The sequence below is a fragment of the Hyla sarda genome, assembly GCF_029499605.1.
Source record: "Hyla sarda isolate aHylSar1 chromosome 2 unlocalized genomic scaffold, aHylSar1.hap1 SUPER_2_unloc_6, whole genome shotgun sequence".
Classification (NCBI taxonomy): Eukaryota; Metazoa; Chordata; class Amphibia; order Anura; family Hylidae; genus Hyla; species Hyla sarda.
The window spans coordinates 196218-202548 of record NW_026607613.1 but is presented as its reverse complement, the minus strand read 5'-3'; the positions used below and the strand labels follow the sequence as shown (position 1 = coordinate 202548).

At 45.3% G+C, this 6331-nt stretch overlaps 1 long non-coding RNA gene across 1 annotated transcript; it reads left to right on the top strand.

The window, feature by feature from the left end:
* The first annotated feature begins 1561 nt into the window (after positions 1–1561).
* Positions 1562–2349, top strand: LOC130298392 (uncharacterized). The gene is made up of 3 exons (XR_008849778.1): positions 1562–1680; positions 1782–1946; positions 2050–2349. It is a non-coding gene; the product is annotated as an uncharacterized LOC130298392 (long non-coding RNA).
* Positions 2350–6331: the final 3982 nt, after the last annotated feature.

Below are 6331 nucleotides of genomic sequence, written 5' to 3'. Positions count from 1 at the left end.
GGTATTTAGTACATGCTGGGAGTTGTAGTTTTGCAACAGCTGGAGGCACACTGGTTGGAAAATACTGTTAGGTAACAGAACCTAACTGAAGGTTTTCCAACCAGTGTGCCTCCAGCTGTTGCAAAAGTACAACTACCAGCATGCACGGTCTGTCAGTACACGCTGGGAGTTGTAGTTTTGAAACAGCTGGAGGTTTGCCCCCCCCCCCATGTGAATGTACAGGGTACATTCACACGGACAGGTTTACAGTAAATTTCCTGCTTCAAGTTTGGGCTGCAGCAAATTTTTTCACCGCAGCGCAAACTCCTAGCGGGAAATTCACCGTAGCACGCCAGTGTGAATGTACCCTAAAAACACTACACTACACTAACACATAATAAAGGGTAAAACACTACATATACACCCCCTTACACTGCCCCTCCCCCAATAAAAAATTAAAAACGTCTTGTACGGCAGGGTTTCCAAAACGGAGCCTCCAGCTGTTGCAAAACAACAAAACACCAAAGAAAAAACACATTCTATAATAATAATAATAATAATAATGATGATGATGATGATGATAATATTAATACACATTGGGACAGATGTATGAAAACCTGTGCAGAGGTCAAGTGGACCAGTTGCCCATAGCAACCAATCAGATTGCTTCTTTCACTTTTCAGAGGCCTTTTTAAAAATGAAAGAAACTACCTGATTGGTTGCTATGGGCAACTGGTCCACTTTCCCTCTTCCCTGGTTTTGATAAATCTCGAAGACCCCCCCCCCCCCCCCCCCAGTGCTTTTAGCAAAAATTACACATAGATAGCTGAGAAAAGAAATGAGGGGGAAGATTTTGATGTTTGTTTGTTTTTGCAAAAAAAAGAAAGAAACATCAAACAAGAATTGTGTTTGTTCCTAGGCTTAGGCTGTGATTACAAACAACATATAAATGGTGTTTTTCAAAGCCCACATTGCTTTGTTTCTGGTCCCTTTTCCCCCCTTTCGACAGACGTCTGTCCAACTATTGCAAAGCTACAACTCCCAGCATGCCCTGACAGCCGAAGGCTGAGAGTTGTAGTTTTGCAACAGGTGGGCAGCCACAGGGGATCGGTGTTGCAGTATGTCATTCTAGGGCCATGGTGTCTGATCTTGAACTGGCAGCAGGAGCCACGACCACTTTAAATCAATGGCTGCCGGGACGTCTGACTAGTGACATCCTTCGCTCCAGACCGCAACGTCAGGGACGTCACTCGTCAGACGTCCCGGCGGCCAGCGCTGCTCATTGAGCCTACCGGAGTAGCATTGATCTATGTAAGAAACCTATGGGCCCAGGCTGTTGGAGCCACCAAATGGTATTACATATACAGAATGTCTGGTTAGGAGAAACAAATATAACGCACCCACAGGGAGTGGCGCCAATTTAATAAAATTTGTCAAAAACCTTAGATAACACTCATACAGAATATATTAGAATATATTAGAATATTTTTTATTTTCAGCCAATCAGAGAGCAGCACTACTGAAATAGAACTCCCAGGAGGTAACAGCGTGTCACACATGTGATGTCATAACCATTGTCCACCAAAGAGCAGCACTGAGCAGAAATAACACTGCTCCTGTTCATTCTCCATCAGTGAGGGGCCGGTGCTGGACACTGTGTAGGGACGCGGGAATGCAAAGTCATACACATGACTGTGACTGGTAAGTGTTACATTGTTGTGTCCAAAAGATCTTTAGTGCAGTTCCATGTGTATTTCTATGATAAACATGTAAATAATTTATCTTTTTTTTTCTTATCTTAGATGCAGTATCTCCAGGACATGGAGTAGCATTTCCGGACCTACAGCAAGACGTTGGATGAAGGCATAGCCCCAGAAATAACACTGGTCCTGTTCATCAGTGAGGGGCCGGTGCTGGACACTGTGTAGGGACACGGGAATGCAAAGTCATGCACATGACTGTGACTGGTAAGTGTTACATTGTTTTGTCCAAAAGGTCTTTATTGCAGTTCCATGTGTATTTCTATGATAAACATGTAAATAATCTATCTTTTTTTGTCCCCTGTCTTAGATGCACTATTTCCAGGACATGGAGTAGCATTTCGGGACCTACAGCAAGACGTTGGATGAAGGCTCAGGCCTAGGAATCATGCACATACACAGAAACATTTGCCCAAATTATAGAGGTAACCTCCTTTAGTATGCCCAGAGGAAGGGCCATACAGTAGCCATGGATTCCCTACAGGTTTCCTCCCCTCTGGAGGTTTTTCCTGTCCTGAGTATTAGTTACTGTACGCTCTTTGTGAGTGATGGGAGGTTACAAAAAATCCCCTACACAAACATTTTAATAAATTATAAATAAAGTTCCCCTTTTTTTAAACTGTTCTTTGACTTGTTCGACTCATTTATTTATTTCTGTGTGTGAAAATAGAGTTAGCAAAACATGGATGACCAAAGCTGCTCTCCTGCACGATCTGCATAATGCGGTGCGGAGAGAGGCAACTGGTGCTGGGTGGTGCAGTTTATGAGGCAAACGTAGAACACCCAGCAAGTTCCATGCACAAGCCTTTTTCTGATGAATGGGACTCATGCAGGGAACTTGCTAGGGGTCATACGGTTGCAAAGGATCAACTTTTGGGTACATGAACTGTCCCTTAAAGGGGTACTCCGCCTCTAGATATCTTATCCCCTATGTAAGGGATAGGGGATAAGATGTCTGATCAAGGGGATCCTGCTGCTGGGACCCCAGCAATCTCCAAGCAGCAACCAAAATTCTAAATAGTATGTTTAGATCACTGGTTCCTGTGGTGGGATTCGTGACATCATGCCACACCTTCTTGTGACATCACACCACCTCCCATAGACATAAATGGAAAGGGCGTGGCGTGAGGTCACGACCCGCACCACGAGAACCCAGAGTTCTAAATATATTATTTGGAACGCCGGGTGCTGCATGAAGATCACGGGGGTCCCAGTGATCAGTCATCTTTTGTCCTATCCTTAAGGTAGGGGATAAGATATCTAGGGGCGGAGTACCACTTTAAGGAATTAGAGAGTGTAGGCATGCCTTACAAGCAGGTAGAAAAAGAACAGCTGGGAGAAATGACAGGACACGAAGCAATGTTTGGCTGGGACCGATTTTGGGTGTGTTCTGGCCAATTAAAGGAGAACTATGGCAAAAATTAACTTATCCCCTATCCATGGGTTATGGGATAAGTAGCTGATCGTGGGGGGTCCCCATGCAATACCTGGGATGAGACCCGTCGCTCAGTGAGAAGCGCTCGCTGCAGACGTCAAATCTCAATTTCCCTGGACCCCCCCCTTCCTTCATGTCCACCACAGACGCCCCCAGACTGCTGTCTCTTACAGAGTTTTATGCCCAGAAATGGTTGGCTACTCACTTTGTCAGTAGATTCTCATCCTAAATATGAAGACAATCGGGGAAATGTACCTGTGGAGAGGAAATGTTGTCCAGTTGCTCTTAGCAACCAATCAGATCACTTCTTTTATTTTTCAGAGGTCTTCTCAAGAATTGAAGAAGCAATCTGATTGGTTGCTATGGGCAACCTGATGAAAACATTTTTTTTCTTTAACAACTACAGTGCTACAACTCCCATTGTAGTGTGTCTGTTCAACCTGTGCCTCCTCCAACCCTGACCCTTAGGGGGGCACAGATTGACCACACTGGGGGTTGTAGTACTTTCATTTTTACAGTTCCCCTATAACTCTGCAGCTTCGGTAGAAGTATGAGGCTCAGCCTTAGAGTCAGTGTATCTGGCTGCTCCGGTGTTCTTCTATTTTACAGCCTGGACCCTTGACTAGGGGATATTATAGCTGCTAAAGCCTACCATCCACCAACCCCCAAAAGCCCCCTTTGTAACGAGGAATCCCTTACCTTAAACATGACAGACACAGTGTTGGTGGTAACAAGGCCACAGCAGCCCCTTTATTAAATATCAAACAATAAATAACAATAAAACATTGTAAGGCAACCTTGTATGAACATCATACATAACATTGAATAAAACATTCTTTTTTTTTTTTTCAAAGTAAAGTTTTATTAAGGTTTTCAACATACAAGGTAAAATGAAAATTACAACATGAGAAGTGTCTACACTGGTCAGGCAACAAAGCCCACATGGCTCAAGTAAACAAGGAGTTTTGGTCACTCAGCGAAGTTAAACATTACAGCAGTCCGACCCTCACATCATAAATGAACTCCAGAGAACAGAGGTTGTGAGTAGCTAACAGGATTCAGAACTACGTATAAATTCGATAACTTTAGCGAAAATTCAAACATCGCCAGTAGTGAAGCAGAGAACCAGGGCAGACAAAGGAAACACAATAGCGGTAGAGGGAACTGGAAGATAGGAGAGAAGGGAGAGAGAGGAAAAGATACAGGGGGGGATAGAGGAAGGAGGGGGGGGGGTGTAGAAGAATCGAAGAGGGGGAGATAGGATGCAGCAGACTTAGTGTAATATGGCAGAGAGTCTTACCTGTTCGGACTGAACCTCTCCACCTGTCTAAGCAGTAAACAGCAACTGTGGGTGAGCTATTGCGGAGTTGGACAGAGGGGGATGAGCGTGCGTGGTGACAGATCCAGGTTATCATCAGTGAACTCCTGAGAGGCAACATAGGATAGCCAAGGCGACCAAACAGCATGGTATTTATCGAACTGTCGGGTAGAGTCTGCCCGGAGTTCTTCCATCCTACAAGTATAGGTAACTTCCCTCAGCCATGAGGAGTAGGTCGGGGGTAGTGGAGATTTCCAAAGGCGAGGGATCACAGCTCTAGCCGAGATAAGTATATAGTGTGCTAAAGTGGCTGACAGACGGGGCCATGTGTTAGGGAATATGGACAGGAGGATAGGTCGTGGGTACTTATCGATGGAAAGGGTCGTCAGCCTATTTACGGTAGATAAAACTTGTGTCCAAAACGTATTCAATGTCGGGCATGTCACCCAGATATGGGACATTGTCCCTTTTGAGCGTCCGCACCTCCAACATGCATCAGAAGCCTGTGGGAACATCTGCGCCAAAAGAGACGGCACTCTGTACCATCTCGTGATGATTTTATAGTTAGTTTCTTGTGCCTTGCATGAGATACTAGATTTGTGACAATGTAGCAGGGCACGAGACCAGTCATTGTCAGGAATAGAACATTGTAGTTCCCTTTCCCATGCCACTCGATAGGGCAGGGGAATTTCAGAGCGTTCCCCTATGATCAGGGCATAGAGAGTTCCGATTGCATGGGGGACAGGAGCGGAGGCCGCACAAAGGGTTTCAAAGGGGGTCAGTTGTCTATGAAGACGGAGTGCGGCTTTGTTGGTGTTATAGAAGTGTAGAAGTTGACTATATTGGAACCTATGTATAGTTGAAGGCTGAGTTCCACCCAAAAGGTCGGAGAGGGATTTCAAGCCTGTGGGTTGCAGTAAGGAAGAGAATAGGACATAATCAGACTTTTTCCGCGTTAAGAAAGTGGCAGAAGTCTGCGCTGGAGGGAAGAGCACATTGCCAAACAGGGGCATAAGGGGGCCATCCGGGAAATAGTGAGATGTATTTTTCAGGTAGGACTGATGTGCTCGCAGTATTGAATGTGTTACCGGGGGTAAATGGTCAGGTGGGTGCAAGGGGGCGGGCAGTCTTTTGGTCCACAAGGTAGACCTAGCATCCACACCACAGAGATTTCTTTAAAAGACAACCCATTGCTTAGCAGTCTGACTGTGGTAGCAGTCTAGTATTCTGGCTAATATGATCGCCTTGTAATACGATAGGCAGTCTGGCAGTGCGAGGCCACCCTCCCTCTTGCGTCTATAAAGCACCTTCCCTGCCAAGCGGGGATGTTTCTTACTCCAAACAAAGTGAGACTGCATTGCAAAGAGGTCCTTAAAGAAAGAACGGGGGATATGACAGGGGATACAGGCAAAGAGATAGAGTAAGCGGGGTAGGATGTTCATTTTAAAAATATTTACCCTGCCAATCCATGAGAAGTTTTTATTGTCCCATTTCGACAATTCAGTTCTCAGGGTGTGGAACAATGGGGGAAAATTTAATTGAAAAGTGCTAGCCAGATCACTAGGGACTAGGATCCCAAGATATTTCAGTGATGACCTCTGCCATTTAAAAGGGTAAGTGGAAGAAATGTGAGTGATCATTTGGGAGGGCAGTGTGATATTCAAAGCTTCGCTTTTGGATGGGTTCAGTTTATAGTTACTATAAGCCGAATATTGTGCTATGGTGGAGAGGAGGGAAGGGAGGGTAGTGAGCGGGGAGGAGAGAAATAGAAGGACATCGTCAGCGAACGCTGAGCATTTGCAACTGCACGAGGGAGAGGAGAGGCCTCTTATATCTGGA